General features: G+C 31.1%; 1 long non-coding RNA gene across 8 annotated transcripts; it reads left to right on the top strand.

The window, feature by feature from the left end:
- The first annotated feature begins 282 nt into the window (after positions 1-282).
- On the top strand, positions 283-5,825 carry LOC131643579 (uncharacterized). 8 transcript variants are annotated; one of them, XR_009296242.1, is made up of 6 exons: positions 288-547; positions 633-722; positions 2,888-2,976; positions 4,348-4,474; positions 4,560-4,629; positions 5,502-5,815. It is a non-coding gene; the product is annotated as an uncharacterized LOC131643579 (long non-coding RNA). The 8 variants fall into 8 exon arrangements; XR_009296241.1 differs by having other exon boundaries at positions 283-517; positions 2,888-4,474; positions 5,502-5,825; XR_009296240.1 differs by having other exon boundaries at positions 283-547; positions 2,888-4,474; positions 5,502-5,825.
- Positions 5,826-20,820: the final 14,995 nt, after the last annotated feature.

Here is a 20,820-nt window from a genome sequence, read left to right as displayed (position 1 = left end):
TTACTCTATCACTATTGTCCTATAAGACAAAAAAACATATAATTGACTTTTACTCTTAAAGCAATCAAAATTAACATTTTAAAAAAATATTACTATTTTCATTAAAAATGATTTAATTATTTATGATAACAAAAATTAAAATAATTTTTTTGATTTAAACAAAAATTAATTTTGATCACAAAATAATTTTTAACAAAAATAAATTGTAGATTGTAAAATGGTACTTGACCACTGTATATGTTGCCTAGCAAACCGGTTTATACTCTTTTCTCTTTAATTTATATAACTTTATTTAAAAATAAAATTTAACACCGAAATCGAAAATTGTTCCTCACCCTAAATCGAAAACGTTCTTCACCCCAAAATCAAAAATGTTCTTCACGCTGAAATCCAAAATCGTTCTTCACCCCGAAATCGAGAATTGTTCTTCACACTGAAATCGAGAATCGTTCTTCACCCTCAAATTGAAAATGTTCAATCGTTCACACAAATCGTTGACAAAAATGGTTCAATCACTGTGAGATTCCTTTTTCATCTTTCATTCACTGTGAGTTTCAGATTCCTTTTTCAATCACAAAAATGGTTTTCCAATTCTGAAACTCATCTATTTTATCTTTCATTTTCATATTCAGATATAGAGTACGTTGGGGATTTAGGACCAAAAACTGATCTGAGTTTCATATCTTCAAGTTCATGTGATTTTATATTTTGTACAAGATTCGGTACGTGAATGAGAAAATTGATTTGTTTGTCTAATTTTTCAATTAGGTTTGTGATTTATTACTTTAGCACTTTGATGCTTAGAGGATTTCTTGGTGTCATAGAATGGTAAAATTTAGTTACAGCTTTTGGTTTTAGGCAAACGAGTGTGTTTTGTAGCAGTTTTTGGAATCTCTTTGCTGGGAGTGCAATTAAGAGAGTTTGTTTTTGAGGTTTTCCTAGGATCAAATTATCAGTTTAGGTGAATTTGTTGGATTTTTGACTGGAGCTCTTTGTTTAAGTCTTGTATCTTGTTTGAATTTATTTTTATTTTGCTTGTTAAAAAAAGATATATGATGAGAGTTAGGTTATATTTAGATTGATGTACTACAGGAGCAGAATGAGATGAAATGAATCATATAATGTTTTATTTTACTCAATTTATTATTTACAAATTCAATTATTTACCACTTTACTCAATTTTTATCAAACTCACTCTTAAACAAGTTTGTGCATGGTGGAAGAGTATATTACTATGTGTCGGACTGGATTTTGTTGTAACCCCAGACCTGTCTCAGCGAGCCGGGCTTGTTATTGAAAAGCTTTTACATGATTTTGTCTATTGATTCTGCATAATCCTTTGAAATGCATGATTTAGGCATTTCATCTAGGACATGTCTATTAGATAATGATAAATGAAGCATTGATGAGAGAAGAAGATGAATTAACTGTATTGAATTAACATAATTCATAGTGAGTTAGTTACATAGAGTTTGTTATTTATAGAGAGGCTTAAGTGAGTAGTGACAGCTCACCATAACAAACTAATACTAACCTCTAACTAACTAGATAGAAGTTAGTTAAGACTAACTTCTAGTGTGACTTAATATACTCTAATAATGTAATTATGGCTTCTCAATAAAGTATGAAGTTGATAGAATGTCACATGAATTTAGTCAAGTTTCGTCTAGGCATTACCATTTGTGTTCTAGTATGATGTTGATAGAAAAAGAAAAGTTTTATTGTAAGTAAATTTGTTGGGAATAGCCATCAGCTCCTAACTGCATTTGAACATTGTTTTGGTTGTTATTATTGTTTGGTGCAAAGGAAGTACCAGCTAAACCAGTTCCTAACGGGATACCGGTAACGCCATTGACGGTTGGATTAGCACCATTGGCATTAGGGATGAGACTTGAGAGTTCCACCTGCGGGAGTGTTAAATCCAATTGGAGTTGCAAATGGTACTTGACCACTGTATATGTTGCCTAGCAAACCGGTTACCGGTCGAGCTGTTGGATTGCTTCCACCAAGAATGTCATGCATGTATAACTCAATGATTGGTTCTTTCCCTGTGGCTGCAATAGGGTTAACTGCTGTTATAGATATTGCTAAATGAGAAAAGGTTGCCAACATTGCTAAAGAAACTATAGTCAGAAATTCCATAGTTTTTGTTAATATGGTAATGAATGTTTGTTTGGATGAGTAGAATGGAATGCAAGTTTTGGTATTATATAGGAGAGAATGAATAGTGTGTTGGAGTGGTTGTAAGAAATACATCATACTGAAGTTGTTGAAGTTGACATGAAAGTAGATCACCTTTCACTAAAATTGCAGTCAATGTATCTGATATAGTGGCGTTGTTGAGATGTAAGGGAAGAAATACTTCAATTCATATAGACTTATGCTGAGTTTATGTTTAAAAATATATACTACTCAAGTATAGCTAGATAGTAGTATATTTTATAACTCAAGGAAGGACTTTGTAGAGACATTCATCCGATTTTTTTTTCCTTCAAGACAAGTCAGAGTAATGAGAAGTGGTGCAAGTACAGCTAAACCAAAATCTCAAGTCAACTGCTATAATTGACCCTCTAATGAGTGAAGATATTGTATTAAGTATGTAGTATATTATAGAGTTATTCTATTTTGACCCACAATTTTACAACAAATGTTTTTATAAAATATTTTTTAAATAAAAAATACTATTAATAATTTTTATCACTTTGAGAATGTTTTTGTTGTTATAATAGGTTTATTTTGTAAATGTAATATGAGTTTTTTTTTTGTTAGAAGAATATCCTTGTTATTGTATATGACATGCGTTGCTTTATCTTTTTCTTATTCATTCGTATTGTTGTTGGTTGAGATGTAAAGTTATATTCTTTTTTGTTTTTCTTTCTGTCTACAGGAGCAAGTAGGACAGTGTTTGAAGTTGAACACACCAAAAACTGGCTACCATCCACAAACTCCAGTACCAGTACTCTTCCTCTTGCAGAGGTCTTTTTTCTCTTCCATTATTCACTTCTTAATTCACTTTTATAAAGATCTGATTATTGGTGATTAGTTATAATGAAAGATGGATATGCACAAGAATCGTGCTTCTGTGAGTTCTTACTAAATCAATCTATGATTGCCTTCTTTTGAATGCTGGCTACTCTACTAATCTCTGTTTTAATTTTTCAATTTCAATTTGAGCATAACTCAACAAGAAAAGCTACCTCATAGAGTGATTTAACTATTGTCAAGGCCATATCACTTATACTGTAAACACCAATACAGATTTCTCAAAAGGGCAAGGGATTAGGAAATTTGGTCCAGCACCTAACAGAGTTTCAATATATCCCTCAATCTGAAAATTTCCGATCATGTTAGATATCACTGACTAGATTGGTCGATCCAAAAGGTTTGACAATGCCAAAGATTTTCAACTCCATCAGTCATTTTGGAATTTCCGTAATATAGGAGACTAGATTTTATAATCAGTCACATTTTATTGGAAGTACAGAGTTGCCAAGGATCGGGCTGGATTATATGGTCATAGAAGCCCTGATACCATGTCGTGAACCGCTAGAGCAAATGCTTAAGCTACCAGATGCAGACAGATGAATAGTTTTTGTATAATAAATCTCTAACACAAACCAAGAAAAAAGTGAAACATAAAAAGACATCCACATTAATAACTGAGAAATTATATCAAAAAACTACTGTGAGTTGAGGTTAGAACAAGTTATTTCAGATGCTTTTATCATCTATATCTTCAATCTACGTTGAACAAGCAGAGAAAAGCATTTCACTTCCTGGAAGAAAAAGCATTCCAGAAACCAATTTGAAATATAAATTATAGAAAAGTACAAACTAATCCAAATTTATCCCAGTTTGAGAAAATAAATTCATGTTGGAGGTTTTGCCTCCCCCTTGACCCCCTAGTTCAGCATTGTGTACAAGTAGAACCACCGGCAAACCAAATAATATATTATTATACTCATGCAATAAACCACAATATATCAAAACATAAATGGCTCTAACCTGATCAATTGCTTGGTTTGCCCCACAATCCAGCAGCTCTGGAGGTCGGTCTGCTGTAAGTAAAATAAGCGGCACAAAATCTTGACTTGATTCTACAACCTGACCATTTTATTACTAAATGGTCAAAATAATATTTGTAACTATCTTGAGTCACATATCCCTCAAGTGAATGAATATTACAATTAAAGTTGATGAAAGTAGAGGTCGATGAGAAGAAACAAAGATGTTAATGGTAATACAATAACTCAACAAGAAAAGCTACCTCATAGAGTGATTTGAAAATGGGAGGGAAGGTATGTTTGCTTATCTGAATGAACTTTGACTATTTAGTTTTATTGTCAGGCTGAACAATTTAATATCCTTCGATGAGGAAATCCCTTTGGCTATGGGGCTATTGGCGGTGCTCCTTTTCTTCGTTGCTTCGTCTTCGTTTCACGTTGTTCGTGCTTCTGATGATGTAGATGATGCAGTAACTGAGATTTATGTATTTTTGTTTTTTTTTTGTTTTGTTTGTGTATGATTGATCTCTAATTTGTGAGTTTCTTTTTGTTTAGATCTTTTATGAATCGTTCGATGAGGATTTTGATAACAGATGGATTGTGTCTGGGAAGGAAGAATATAATGGTGAGTTGATTTTATTTCATTACTGTGTAGATCAGTTTTTGTTTTGGATCTGTTTGAAGTTATTTGAGTTTTGTTTTCTCCCGTTAAACTTTGTCACCCGGCTTCTACTGCTTCAATGAGTATATGCTTTTTTTGTTGTTGAGAATTTCCATTTATGAATGAGTCACTGATAGTTAGATTTAAGTAAAACCTAACTGGATTTACCATTCATGGATTACGCGAGATTGGAAGTGCTCGTAAGTTAGATCAATTTATTCGAACTCAAAATATCATACAATTCCAAAACTAACTTTTTTCTATTAGTAGATTTTATACTTCATCGTGGAAATTAACATTAACTGTAAACGTTCAAATTTTGATGCTAGTATGCAATACATATACTACTAATTGCTAATACATGTGTATATTATTGCAGGCTAGATTTTGGGCCTCCTTTCATTCCTGTTTAAAATATGGGGACCCAATTCTTAACTGCACTAATCTATTTCCTGGCTATTGGTTACCTTCTTGTAATTGATTTTTCTGTTGTGTGTTACAAACTAATTCATTGAAGGTTATCTTGTTGGCCAAAGGAGTGCTTTCTTGAATTTACCTTGCAATTTATTTGTTCTATATTGAAGTTACAATTTTGGACTATACTCGAAACATCTTGTGTTGATTAATTTGAACTAATTCATTTTGATTTGATAACATCTCATTGGTTGCAGGTATTTGAAGTACCTGACAAACAAGTATTTGAAAAAGCATTATGTCAATAGCTTGAATTTGAATATAAACTGAGTTGTATCCTTCTGTAGAAGATGTGTGATATTGTTATGCATAGTTTATTTAGTTTTGTTTGCATATTGATCATTATTTATTTATTATTTCAGGAAAAATTTAGATGCAGATACATGGAAGTGAAGATAGCAGGACTTTCAAAGTTATGGATACATCAACATACAAATATAAGAAAAGGATTTTTATTTTATTTTATTTTATGTGAAAATTCAAGTATAGAAAATAATAATATGGGGTCGGATATATACTAAGATGTTAAGGATATGATTTATTTTGTAATTAGTTTTTATCAATATTATATGAAATCAATCTTTCTATATTGAACTATTTGACTTTATTTAATAGAAAATGGTGTAATAGTTTAATTTTAGTTATTTAGCTTTGTCATGGTTCAAAATGTAATGAAAAATATTTTAAATGAGTAACTTTTATTTAAATAGTAATATTTCTCAATTATATTAAAAATTGAATTTATAAATTTATTATATTTTTATATAATAAAAATTATATTATTTGAAGTTCTAGTGACAGCTAAAAGAAAACAATCCGTAGCTAGAGTTTCTATTATTTGTAATACTAGCATAGTATATAGTGACACTGTAGGAAAAAACTTAACCGTAGCTAAAAGTTATTGTGACATTGAATTTGATGTCACACTACACCCCCTTAAAGTTGACGCCAAGTGTGGGTGTCACTTAAAGTCCAATAGATATTTACCTACAGATTATTGACTTTTAGTGATACTTTTTGAGTGTCACCGAAAGTCAATTTTCTTGTAGTGCAATCAAACTCTCTTTTCTACTAAACAAATGATTCATTCACAAATGATGAGTTTAATCAATCTCAAAAATTTGTATAATTGAATTAGGTGATCCAAAACTAAAAAAATGATTCGTAACTAAATATATTTAAATATTGTGTTTCCTAAACTCACTTCTCATTTGTGAAAGAATTTTGTTGGATGTTTGGATTACTCAATTGAATTGGTAATATTCTATTAGTTTCTAACTTTATGTTTATTGGCGTAATTATTAATGTTGGTTTTAGAATATGAATGAAAAACGCCCTTTATACTTTTTCTATTTTATCTAATGAATGATGTTATTTACTTTTGAAAAAAAAACAAAAATCAAAAGATATTTAAGAAGTTGGTTAGAATGTAGGAGTACTACCATGTGATAACAAAATATGTATGCAAAGATGATACTCTGAAAAAGTTAACACCAGAACTCAAGAAACTTTTAAGCCAATTAAAATATGTATTTTTGGGAGAAGAATTCAATAAACCAATCATTATAATCAACTCCTTAATCAAAATTGAAGAAGATAGATTTTTAAAAAATTTAAAAGGTAATCGAAATGCATGTGGTTGAAATAATTATGACCTAAAAGACATAAGAAAAGTATATAAATAAGTAGTAGAATAAAAAGACACTCTCTCATAAGGATGACATGTCATTCATAGACCAATCAAAATCCGTGGTAAGGGGAACTCTGTTCCTACCTTCCTTTGTATCTCCGCTGAAATCCAAATTCTTATGACTGGTTCATCACCTGTGAATAAAATATCCTTAACCGACACTAACCGGTTCATGTAAATACCACCTACCCGTGTGGCATTGTCAGTCTCTGACAGAGACGAATGCATTATTATAAATAATTAATTAAATATAAATAGTTCCATTTCAATGTGTCCCACTTACAGCTAGTTTATTTATCTTATCCACCTTTTAATGATTGGCTACTTCACATTTATATTCAAAATATTTTACAATAGATTTCATCATGCAAAAAATAGTACTACTACTATAAAAGAAAAGAAATCTTAACTCAGCGAAAATAGATTTCATCATGCGTCAATCTCGTTTAACAATTTGAAAGAATTATCCAGTTGTGCATTTTTTTTGGCTTTAAATTATGATTATTTTCATTCCTATTGAAACAGTGTCCCGTCCAGTTGTTTAATAGAAATTTAACAAACAAATCTTTATTATATTTATGAGATTAACTGATATAAAGTAAAAAAATTTAGAGTGAAGATGCATTTTGGTCCCTCACAAATATTAGATGAGTCAAATTAGTCCCTCACAAAAAAATTGACCCAATTTAATCCCTTACAAAATTTAACCGGATCATATTAGTCCTTCTGTTAATATTTTTCTCAAATCGGTTTTTTCCTACTTTTAAACCGGTTCTTTTCATACTTTTAAACAGTGACTGGACTGACACGTTGATTTTTTTTTTTAAAATAATAAATTAATTTTTATTTTTAATTTCATTTTTAAACAGTTCTCAATGAATAATATCAAAAAAGCCAAAATTATTTCTTATAAAATAATTTTTAAATAAGTAATTTTCATGATTTCTATTAATATTAACAAATTTTATACATAAATTTTTATCTATGAGGTCTCAAATCCAAGTCTCTTCAAGTTAAATGATTTTCACTTTACAACTAGACAAATCAATTTCTATCGTTAATAAAGTGACTATCATTTACAACTAGAAAAATCAATTTCTATTGTTAGTAAAGTGACTATTATTTACAACGAGACAAATCAATTTCTATTGTTACTAAGTGACTATCATTTACAACTAGATAAATCAATTTCTATGGTTAATAAAGTGATTATCATTTACAACTAGGCAAATCAATTTCTACGGTTAGTAAAGTGACTATCAATAACAACTAGACAAATCAATTTCTATGGTTAGTAAAGTGACTATCATTTACAAATAGACAAATCAATTTCTATTTTATTAAATTGACTATAATTTAATCTGAAGAGACTTAGGTTCGAGACCATATTAATACAAATTTTTTATTTTTTATTTTAATTTTAGAATTGTTTAAGATTAACCACATGGGCCTGAGTTCAACTCTTTATAAGAAACAATTTTGACTTTGTTATATTATTAATTTATAATTGTTTAAAAATGAAATTAAAAATAAAAATTTAAAAATAAAATAAAATCCAACGTGGCAATTCAGTCACGGTTTAAAACTAGAAAAAAACCGGTTTGAAAAAAATATTAACAGAAGGACTTATATGATCCGGTTAAATTTTATAAGGGATTAAATTAGGTCTATTTTATTGTGAATGACTAATTTGACTCGTATAATATTTGTGAGGGACCAAAGTGGATCTTCACTCAAAGTTTTATATATTCAGTGCATTGACTAAAGTAAAAATTAAACACTTATGAAATTTTAACAGTTATAATTAATTAATAAGGTTCTTTATAATTAAATTTTGTATTTATTTAATTTTGAAGAAGATAAAATCATTTTGTTAAATTATTTTTTTGTTGTATATGTGTTTAGTACTTCTAAGTTCAAATCACAAAAACACAATGAATGAATCTTTCTCCTTTTATTATTTGTTAGTTTTCATTGTATAATTACGTTTTAATATTAATGAAGCTAATATTGTTACTTTGAATTAGATGTTGTAGGGAGATTTTCAATACACCTAATTGATTTTTTAAAAACTAAAATCTTATTCTGGCATTGAATGCGTCATGTTCAAGGTTTTCTTTCATCAATTAAAATCAACAATTCGCAGAGGAACTTAAATAATTAATATGAACTTCAATAATCCCATCAATTAAAATATATTAAGGAATTAATAAAATTCAAATCAATTCAAAATAAATAAACGGCATGCTTTTGATGTTACAAATTTGAGCAATGAAACTAAAATTGCGTAGAAAAGTAAATAGATAAAATAAGGTTTATATGCCTTCTTTCAACTCATAGCAACTATTACTTTTATTCTTGAGTATCTATACACATCGTACATCAACAGGCAAACAAAACAACAAAGGGGTGAGAATACGCTCAAATATGTTAGCGGTGCAAAAATATCAGGAAAGGTAGCATAACCACAACAACAATCATCAAACAAATAATTTATTCACACAACAATCATCAAATCACAATGTGAATATGTATGCAATGTGACAACACCTTGACACTATATGTATGTGGTATCAATTGAACATCTGAGGTTTGTTATTGATTTTTTCCACTCAACAATGGTTTCTCATTCAACGAGGTTCCCACTTTTGAACTATGAATATACACTTCTGAACGCCAGACATGTCACTGGTCACTACTTCTAAATCCCGCAACACGCCTATTTCACAATATCAACTTGTATGACATACAATAATAATGCGACCGCAACAACACTATGTTTCCACTTCTAACCAAAAACAACAAGGCATAATGCATTAAAAGTAGTTCCTCCTTTTGAACAACACATCTCAACACAAACAATCACAATTATATGCACATCATATAATTATTTCGCAACAAAATAGTTCACCTCCAAAAAGATTAACTTAATTATTATTTCACATTTATAATAAGTCATTTAATTAATTAGATTCTCCAAAATACACCAAAAAACTGCCAAACATCGACCGCACAAGAAAATAGAATAGAAAAATGAACCAGCTGCGTAAAAAAGACCACTGACACCATGACGGTCATCCCGTCATATAGATGACGTTTGTCAACTAACTAAAGGTTCGTGACCAGCACCTGCATTTTTCATACCAGAGCCCATTCAGAGCTTCGATTTTGACTCCTAACTACCCAATTCAACCAGAAAACTTATATACTTACTATACATTGATTAAATAACATTTATTTATCAATTAACACTCAAAGTCTTCACTTTTCATGCAGTATTCATCAATTGAATCGATTACAACAATTAAATGTTCTTTCATCATTATTAACCATCACATAATATTACACTCTAAAGAAAAAAATTATTCATGCCCTTAAATGCACATTTACTCTCTTAGGGCATCACCATGAGATATTACTATGTGTTAGTTTTCCAACGCTTCAAACCCTGCTCCAAACAGAATCACAAAACTCAAGTTATAATAAAAACCATACTTGAACTAAATCAGCTTGGTCGTGACGGGTAGACCGTCACAAAACTAACGACCGTCAGCTAGTTGGACGCAATGACGGACGGTTTGTCACAAAGGTGACGCCCGTCATCGTTGCAAAATGTAGAATTTTTTCATTTTTCACCATTCGAGATCTTTCAAACCTCTAATTTTGATTCCGTAAAAAATCAGACGCTCAGAATTCGACACACAATAATTATATAACAATTATACAACAATCAATACAAATTATAAAGACCCAACATCAAATAATAATCAAATCAATCATGTAATTAAGGTTATGTCCAAGGCATCAAACTTACAATAACGGTGTCCATACAATTCATATTAACATACAATCAATATGCATAAAATTTAGCAACATATCAAATACGAATTTACACATCAAACATCATAATTATCATGAATTAATCATAATCATATCAAAAACTCATAAAGCATATCAATGGAGATAACATCCTAGGGGAGTGTGATCACCCCTCTCTACCTTTCAATCAATATACACCCATAATAGAGTAATCTCACCCTTACCTGAATTTCCAGCAATTCTTCAATCTCTAGCTATGGTGGTTTCTTTCCCAAGCCTTATTCTTCCTATTACCTCACTAGCCTCTTTTTCTCTAAACTCCAAAAGTTTCTATGAGTCAGTAGAATGAGTCCTTTCTCTATTCCTATTTATTTACCCTAAAAATTATAACTAATCCAATTTCTCTCTTTTACCCTCCCCTTACTTCTTTATTTACCATGTTACCCTTATTTCTCTACTAACTTCCAATTCCACCCGCTTATTATTTTATTATATTTCAATTATTTAAACAATATTTCACTGATTTTATTAAATAAATCAAATAAAATTATAATAACCCTCCAAACACCATGTAACACACTTATTCACTAAATAGAGCACATTAAATCACTTAATCAACAAAATAAAAACAACAAAATTCAATTAAATAATTTAATTGAATTTAGGGCGTTACACTCAACGCCAGATGTCTTCTCTGCCTCAAACTTATGGGTGGACAATCAGAAACCAACCGATCACACCCGATCGATCTAATATAAATTTTGGGAAATGATTCTAATCAAGTTGATTTACAGGTTGGGTCGGAATGGGGGAAGCGGTTTGAACGAATTTTTTTGGTCGGTTTCGGACAATGAATTAGGATCTGTCAGAAATCGAAACCGACTGAAACGACGGTATTAATGGACAAGGCCCATTTCATTTCTAACCCAGTCCAGTCTCCACTCTTACAACCTTTCATACTAAAATATGTTCTGCTAAAAATGTTAAATCCAAAACCTTAAACTTGTTTTTAGCCTAACAAAGAATGCTCAATCTACGCCGGCGGCGCTGTCAATTTTCGTGTATCTCCTACTTCCTCTTACCGACGATGTCAATCTGCGACTTCAACCTTCATGTATCTTCTACTCCATCTCACTGGTGACTCTTTTCTCTCTCTCTCTCTCTCTCTCTCTCTCTCTCTCTCTCTCTCTCTCTCTCTCTCTCTCTCCCTCTCAATGTGTTGTGTTTTGCTCTCCATGTATCATATTTTTTGTTGGGTGGCGTACTTCTTGATGTTTGAAAGAGTTTCATTGTACATTTCTGAAACTGTTGGTAATATTCCTTAAAACTTATGCTCTAATGGAAGAAAAATCAAGTTTTAAACTTATGTATTCCTAATTTTTGTCATATTTGATTTCTAATATGCCCAATCTTGTAGAAGCTTGAAGTAAATATTTTGTTGAAAATCTAAGGTATGGTAATGGTTGTTAAAGTTTTTATATTAACCTTTGATTCCTAATTTTCTATGTCATTGTTGTTTTCTCATATGCATAATCTCGTTGTAGTGCAGCTTGAGTCTTGTTGCAGCTTGATTGAAAGATGAAGGATGACAAAGAAGTTTCTAAAAATCCTAGGTCTCATTACTTTTAGTTTATCAGGTTATATTTTTTGTTAACTTACTAACATACTTTATAAGGATATGTATGTTAAGGTTATGATTTTTGTAGTTGAAAGGGAACTCTGTTGTAGATGAAAGGGAGACATCGAGGTATTCTCTATTTGATTTTGGCTTAGTTTAAGGAGTTAGTGAGGTTTAAAAAGGTGTTGTTGCAACATGAAAAAAAGGGTATTATTGTTACTTTTGTTTCTTGCATAATGCAAAAATACAATACTATTTAGTTTTGTTTTGTTTATACATCAGAGGATATGCCTGGATGCTTGTATTTCTTAATCAACCAAGTTGATTTAATTTTAATATGCTCCACGATAAACAAAAGGATGAACTAGAGACAAAGCAACTTTGGCAACAAAAAGTAATAAGCAACAGCAAAAAATCATTCAGCAGAAGCAGAATAACATTCATGTGCAATTGAAGGGCACAAGAACCTTTGGTAAAGATATTTTAATTTCCTTTGTGTCGTCAATTTAATGTATAGAGATTTTAGTGCATGATGAATACTTGGCTTCATGTCAAAATTGGAATCTTCCTAGTTCTGGTTAAAATAAGTTTTCTTAGTTCCTACTATGCCAATGAAATAGATAAATGGAAAATTAGTATACCAATTTTTTTAAGCAGAAAAAATCTAATTAGAATTAAGTTAGTTTTCTAGTTTAAACAAAATGCCAATAAAATATATATATGGAAAACTAACATGGCAATTTCTTTAAATGCGAGTTCTTTTAGTTACCTATAAGTTATCCAACAATGAAGGTGGTGTCATTGCACTGGTGTAAAGGATGATGTTGTCAACACTTAGACTGAATTTTATTAGATTTGTTGGAGAGGATGATGTTGTCAGCATTATAAAACAACTTATTTGATTGATTTTTTTTTGGATTTAATGGGTTCTAAATATATTTTAGATAATTTAAGATCTTAGTATTTGTGTTTATATGATTTTTTTTTTTAATTTTAAGGACTTCTTATTGGATAAAATTTTATTGGATTTGTTCGATTCTTATTTTTTTATTTATCTTATTGGTGTATCTCAATGTTATTAAATGAGTTTAAAAAAATCATTATATAAAACAAATAATATTATCTCAACTTCAAGGAAAAAGAGTATCAATTAACAATTTTTTAAAGATAAAAATAACAGTTTTTTTTTACAATTTTTTAAAGAAGAAAATAAAATAGAAGTGCTTAATTTCTGAAAGGCCAAAATTTGGCCAATTTTATGATAAACTAAAAATAATAGATTTTGGATAAAATTATTGGGCCCATCAGTAATAAAATAATTGTTTATTGATTTTTCAAATTGATCCAATACTGTTAAAATCATACCAAATTGATTTTGTAACCCGAATCCGAATAAATCAAAATTTAAATTGGTTGGGAGTGGGCTGTTAACCCATATTTTGTGAGTTAATACATGTCATTGTAGTTGTTTATTTAGTCTGAATATTTTGTTTATTTGTTAAAATTTCCTGCATTTTGATTGTCTTAGTTATGTTAGCTTGGAGCACAATAGGTGCTCCCTTTTATGGTTTAATTTATGTTTTGTGTATACAAAGGTTAACAGAGTCGGACTGAGACGAGACTGAACTAGTTTGCTGATGGAATGAAAATTGAAGAACCTTGGATAAAAAGAATTAACATTAGAAGCTACTAGCTATTGAGGATAACATGGAAGGAAGTACTAAATTGAGGGAAAACACGGTGATGCTAAAAATGACGACGAAATTATTCTAATTCAAAGATAATAGTGGAAACACTAGAAGACGAAAGTTGGTACAATAGTACGCTGCTCCTGCAGAGAGCGCCACATGCACCTGTTGTGGCAGTCTACCACATTACACCTTGTCTCCCATTGTTGTCTCCCTTGTAAGAATATTCCTTGATCCCATGCTGCTGAATGGTATGTTGGCGCTACATTATGTGGGCTTGATGTAATTTCATGAACACAAGCCCATGATCCAATGCAACATGAAAAACCCTAATCCTTTGTCTATAAATAGAGTCGTATTGAAGAAAGAAATGAGAGTCAACTATTCCAAGATACCATCACAACAGTTCAAATGCGTAGATAATGGAAGTGTGAAGGAGTTTTCTTTCCTCAACCAATTATGTACTGGCAGATATGCATTGGCACGACTGGACTCGTCTCTTGAAGATTAACCGTCTTAAGTCATTCTCCAAGTTCCTCTTAGGTTTATATCTTTTGTTCATTCATTGTCTTAAGATGTTTCCTTTGAGAACCATGTTTGTAGCTTGTACTAAGCTCACTATGAGCTAAACCTTTTGTAGTTGAGCAATCTGAAATTAATATTAAGTTGTGTTTATGTTATATGTTATGTGGCTAGTGCTTCTTTTACCATGTGTTTAATTGATTAAAAACTTGTTCATTTGATTGATCAACTTAGAAATAGGTAACATCTTGTTGTTGTGAAAGATCCAACAACAAGTCTATTTCATGAGTGAAAATGTTTGAAAGAGTAGGATAGTGATACTCACTTGACCTAATTTAATTAGATAAGAAACTGCAACCATTAAGGAAAATCATAACTTTTAATAGAAAATCAGAACTTTTAACAGACATATATTAGGGTTACTGTCATACCCCAATTTTTTACCCTAAGATTCTGCTAATCATTTCATTTTTGCAATCATTAATCATGATCACAATCTTGAGGCTCCATCTTTGGTGTTGTGCTCACCTCGTCTTTAAGGGATCACAAAGCACCCATATTTGTTTAGCTTGTAAATATTTTTCTGTTATACTAACCAAAATACAAAAATGTATCTTTTGTCTTTCAAAACTTTGTGCAAAATAGGTGACTGAATCAAGTGTATCCACACCTCTTCTAAAGCTAGGGTTTTGACGATCGACCCTTAATTAACTAGGCATTCATGTAAGCTAAATGGATTAAATTCAAGAGAGATATCCTTATTATCAATTGGCAAGTTTTAAGCATCACTCCTCTTCATTTGGTCAAGTTTATCTTAAGACTATGTGGCTTGATTCATCAAGAAAACTTCATTGTTTCATGTGTTTATTTCCATGCCTTCTTCAACAAGTTTCCTCAAGTTATGAGCTTTAAAATCAAGTGTCTTCAAGAAAACATCTTTTTAAAGTCTTATGTACCTCTTCATGCTTTATCATGCAAGGAAAGTTAAAAAGATTCAAAGTTGATTCAAGAGATAGACCTAATTGAACAAGTTCTTGATTCTATGATCAAAGGAGCATAACTCCCTTAATTTTCCATTTTTGAGTGCTTATTTATGAAAAATAATCTCCTTGAAATCATCAACAACTTCTCTTCACAAGTTAAAATTTTGTGAAGAAAGTCATCAAAAGTGAGAAGACATTACAAGTCTCCTTTGAAAGTGTAAGGAATTGTGTACCAACTTCAAAAGATCATAACTTGCTCAATTTTTATCACCTTGAGCCCATTCTTTTTTTATAGTAATATTGAGTGAGTCTAATTTGATCCATCTTTGAATATTAAGAGCAAAATTTGAGTGAAAGATCATGTATGAAGAAGAAACATTATAGGTCATGGTGAAAGGCCTGGGGTTTAAGGCATGCTTGGTATGCAAAACTGAACTCAAGGACAATTGGTGCAAATTTCACTTTCTCTACAACTTTCATGTTGGAACTTTTGGCAAATTCAAGCTATAAGATGCACTTTTGGCATATGCACCATGTAACACCCCATATTTTATATTTATTAATTTAATTGGAGTTTAAATTAATTTCTTGGATTATTGGTATTTTAAATTGGACTTAGGTTGTAAATTGTGTAAAATAAGCTATCGGGCCATAGGTTGTGCTTAGTGAAAGAGGGGTGCTAAATGGTTAGGCCTTTTACTAAGTTATAGTTTATTTTATTTTATTTTCATAAAACAAGAAATTGGGAAATAGAAGAGAAAGAAGAGAAGAGAATCAGACACGTGAAAGAGGAACAGAAGAGGAAGAGGATCAATCAAGAATCTTTGGCTAAGGTAAGGGAGGATTCTTTCTGTTAGAATCTCTTATCGTGTTATAGATAATAGGGCTGATTAAATGTATTATTTGTGGCAATTTGATTATATGTTAGATTGGGTTTAGGATGACTTTGAGGAGAATTATATAATTGATGTTACCCATGTTGAATCCTATGCATAATTGTGTTTTGATTGATGTTGTGGTTTGAATATAGTGTTTATCGATGTGTTGCTGTGTTATCCATGAAAACTAATATGAGAATATGGGTTTTCTAAATAATTGAATGGAAAGTTAGGTTTTTATGTGTAAAACTGATATAGGATAGTAGATTGATGAAGTTGGATGAATCCTATAAATTAAAGTGTGTAAAAATGATGTGAAACTGGTTTTTGGGGTTACAGGTACGAAGTAACTGGTTACTGGGGTTTGGGTAACCAGTTACCACTGATTGGAAAGGTAATTGTTGTTGTCTCAGAGGCAGTAACCGGTTACTGAAATGGCAGTAACTAATTACCCCTATTTAGAGGTGTCAATTTAAGGGGCCAATTAATTTGGGCCCTAGCCCTTATAATAAGAGGGCCTAAAATAATTTTAAAATTATAAGCCCTCAAATATATAGGGCTCAATGTTAGAAGGCCCGAAATTTAAAAGAGGGCTATAAGGCCCCAAATAAAATAAAAAACTTAATTTTAAAAAATAGAATAAAATCAAAAACATAAATAACTTTGAAATAAAAAAATTTAAAAATATGTTTAAAATTTTCAAAAAACAAACAACTTGTTAAATTATTGTTAAATTAGTTTTTTAACAAAAAGTAAATTAAGAATTTTGTTAAAAAATTCAAAAAATAAAAAATTTGAAATATACAGTGAATTGTCATTCACGGTAACTTAGAGTTTGTTTCCAACCGGTAGTTCAATGCTCATTAAATTGTTCATCAAAAATATACAGTGAATTTGAAATTTTGTTAAATACGCTTAGAAAGCATAGCCGTATTTATTGTTTAACAAAAACAAATAATACGCTTAGATGTTGCAATTCCATTGAAATTTTAACTCTGGATGATCCAAAATGGTGGCATTAATGATGTGTTTGAGATCGACGACGCATATTAGGAAACGAAGCTAATGTGAGTTTTGGGAATAAAATAAGGCCCCTTCAATGGGCCAAAAAAAATGCATTATGTAAAGGGCCTAAAATTTTAGGGCCCAAAATAAATCTCAATAATTGGGGGCTCAATATAATAGGGCTTTAATGAGGTCAAATAATTAGGGCTTTTAATTATAGGGCTTATTTGACAGCTCTACCCCTATTAAAAACAGAACTCTGGGTTACGTGATATGCAGTAACCGGTTACTGGGCTTTGGGTAACCGGTTACCACTGTTTGTTTTTGAAAAATGAAATATTTTTTAAAAGCCATAACTTTCGAACCGTATGTCCGTTTTTAGTGTCGTTTCGAGCATGATGAACCTTATGAAATAACCTTTGTGCTTAAATGACGAAATGAGGCGTAACTTTGATTATTTTAGATCATGATTTATTTGCTTGTTGAGTGATGTATTGTGTATATATATGATGAGATATGACAATACATGCTATGTTTAAAGCATGAGTTGTGTGATGATTTGTTTGATTGTATGATGAAGCTTATGAGACATTCTATACAAGGATATGAGTATGATGTAAATATTTTGTTAGTTTGATGGATGATGTATTGTTAACATATATGATGAAATGTGATGATATAAGATGTGTTTGAAAACATGATTTGTGATGACTGTTGAGGATTGTATGATGATGATATTGATTAATCTGTTTTAGAAATGATGCGGATACATATATGTTCTTAGTGATGATGATGATGATTGATTTGTATAGGATGATGCTGATACATATACATGCTTTTGATGATGATGATGATGGTAAGAGTATGAGACGATGTTGTTCATCAGATCAAAGATGTAATAAGTATGTTATATGTATGCATTCATTCATAAATCATTGACGAAGGCTGTATCCAGATGATGTTGGATCAGTGAAGGGCATAGTTCCCATGGTGTGGAACTTGTGCTGGCAAGGCTGTATCCAGATGATGTTGGATCAGTGAAGGGCATAGTTCCCATGGTGTGGAACTTGTGCTGGCAGGGCCGTATCTTGACGATGTTGGATTGGTCGGTGGGTTATTACCATTGATGATGATTGGTACCGCATGCATAGTGTCAGTTCATTACATATGCATGATTTGTTGTGACTTGATTGATGAGTATGATGTGTGTTTGAATGATGTATTTTGTTGGTGTTTGTGTAAGTGATGGATGTTTCCTGATAATCTGAGTATGATGAAATTGAGTGAATAATATAACTATGAGGTGTTATTGTTTATGATGCAATAATATTTGTTAATCGTGAATGAGACTCACCCTTAAATGTTGTCATTTTCAGATTGAAGATAGCGGCTTTCGACTTGGTGAGGATTAGCTCATGAGTCAGTGTGTAAGTTTAGCGTTAAGTGTCATGCTCTGATAATTGTAACACTAGGGAACATTTGCTTAGGGTTCATGTTTTAATAACTCTATTTTTATGATCATTGTTTTATTTTGGGATATAGTATTAAAGATGTTATACTCATCCGAATGTTGGATTTCCGCTGTGTTGACATGAGATTATTTTATGAGTTATGATGAATTATGTTGAATTTCCTCAGTGAATGCATGGCAATGACGTATGATGTTTGTTTTTAAATTGAATTGTGGCACCCCTGTTTCATGTACTCTGAAATATTTATTCAATTGCCGCGGGGTTTAGAAGGGTGTTACACACCAAGGTGTTTGATGAAATGACTCCGAGCAAATGCTATGTTTTTACCCGAGTTGCCAACATCATATCTCTTGATTTATGGCACCTATAAAATTTATTCTTTTTGCATTGTGTTCATCATAATGAGAAGATCATTTGGATCAAGAAAAATGGAAAACGCTCGATCCAATTTTAATAAGCCCTAATCCAAAGTTGTATACTAAAAAAGGTCAAGGACTTATAATTTTTTCTAAGTATGGAAGCAGTTTTTTCTACCAACTTTGAGGACTTGTAATTTTGTGCTCAAATGTCCAAATTCTACATTTCTTAGCACGTTGTAAACCTTTTAGCAAGGTCTTTCAAATGCAAAAAGAATGAGATCATAAAGCCTCATACATTGCTTGCCCCATGGATTTAAAGTTGGTTACTTGAAGTTGAAGTTACATGATCAAACTGATTTGCATAAACCTCTAATACTCAATTTAATCAAGCTTTGCACATGTTTCTTTCACTAATTTATTCTCTTGAGCTTCCACAAGATGATTAGCACTTTAAAACGCAAGAATTGAGTGAGTTTTGAGCAAATATAAGTCACAGTTCTCATGCCTTTGACCTTCACACGAATTCAAGGAATTCTTGATCACTTTAAACGCTTCTTGATCCCATGAGCTCAGATATAAATAGAGGGTCATATTCCATTCATTTCCCAAGCTTTTGAGAGCCAAATCACCCATGTTCAGATCCCACACGAACTCTGAACTTGAATTTTCATTTTCTTCATTCCTCACCATAATTCACTAAATTCTCCATTCACTTAGCTTCCTTGACCTCCATTGCAGCTAACTAGGTCATTTGCAAGCCAAATCGTTCCTCTATTGAAGCTTACCAAGTCAAGATTCAGAGCATATTTTCTCTACTTCGTTCAAATATAAATCTCCACCAAATTAACTCAATTTGTGCCTAACATGAAGCATTTGGTTCACTGATACTGATTGCACCATTAATTTTGAGGTTTGGTTTAGTTTGATGCATGTGTTTTTTGATTTCTTTTTCAAACTTCTTCTGGTTTTTTCCAAATCGACTGAGCTATGTTTTAAATAAATATTTTGCAATGATGTGGTTGAGATCGTCTATGAGAGACGAATCTAATGATACCACTAGCATTTGATTTGGTTACCTCTTGAAGGATCCATGTTTTCTGCAGACTTCCATTTGAAATTTTGACTGGAGGTTGAAGATGACCTACGTGTCCATCTTCAACCAATGACACTGAGCCAATTGTTTTAATTTCAATGGCTTAACCCTTTTAATCATGTTGCACGCGCTTTGACTAAAGTCTATCATGGAAACGCACCTTAGAGCCATTAGATCTGCCAGATCATTTAATGAACTCTTCATCCAACGCTCCTTACATTTTCTGATTTTATTTTATTTTCTTTTCTTTTAACTTCAAAAAATCATATCTCCTTCATTTTAATTTCAAAAATTATGGAAAAAAATACCAAGAATACTTTAAATCATTTCTGATTTTATGACTATTTTTTTATATTTTTATTTTATCATTTGATATTTTTAATATTTTCTATCATTTTCTTTGTGTTTTATTTAGCTTAAAATTGTTTTCGAGTGTTATAAAATTCTGGAAAAATTTGGAGATGATCCTATGATGGTTCTTGACCTATGGTGATCTTTGGTTTGAATTTATTTGATGTTGTCATACTCTTTAAGAATTTCATCATTAATTTCTT

The sequence above is a fragment of the Vicia villosa genome, linkage group LG1, assembly GCF_029867415.1.
Source record: "Vicia villosa cultivar HV-30 ecotype Madison, WI linkage group LG1, Vvil1.0, whole genome shotgun sequence".
In the NCBI taxonomy this organism is placed as follows: Eukaryota; Viridiplantae; Streptophyta; class Magnoliopsida; order Fabales; family Fabaceae; genus Vicia; species Vicia villosa.
The sequence above is the reverse complement of the archived record's forward strand: the minus strand, read 5'-3'. Positions and strand labels throughout refer to the sequence as shown.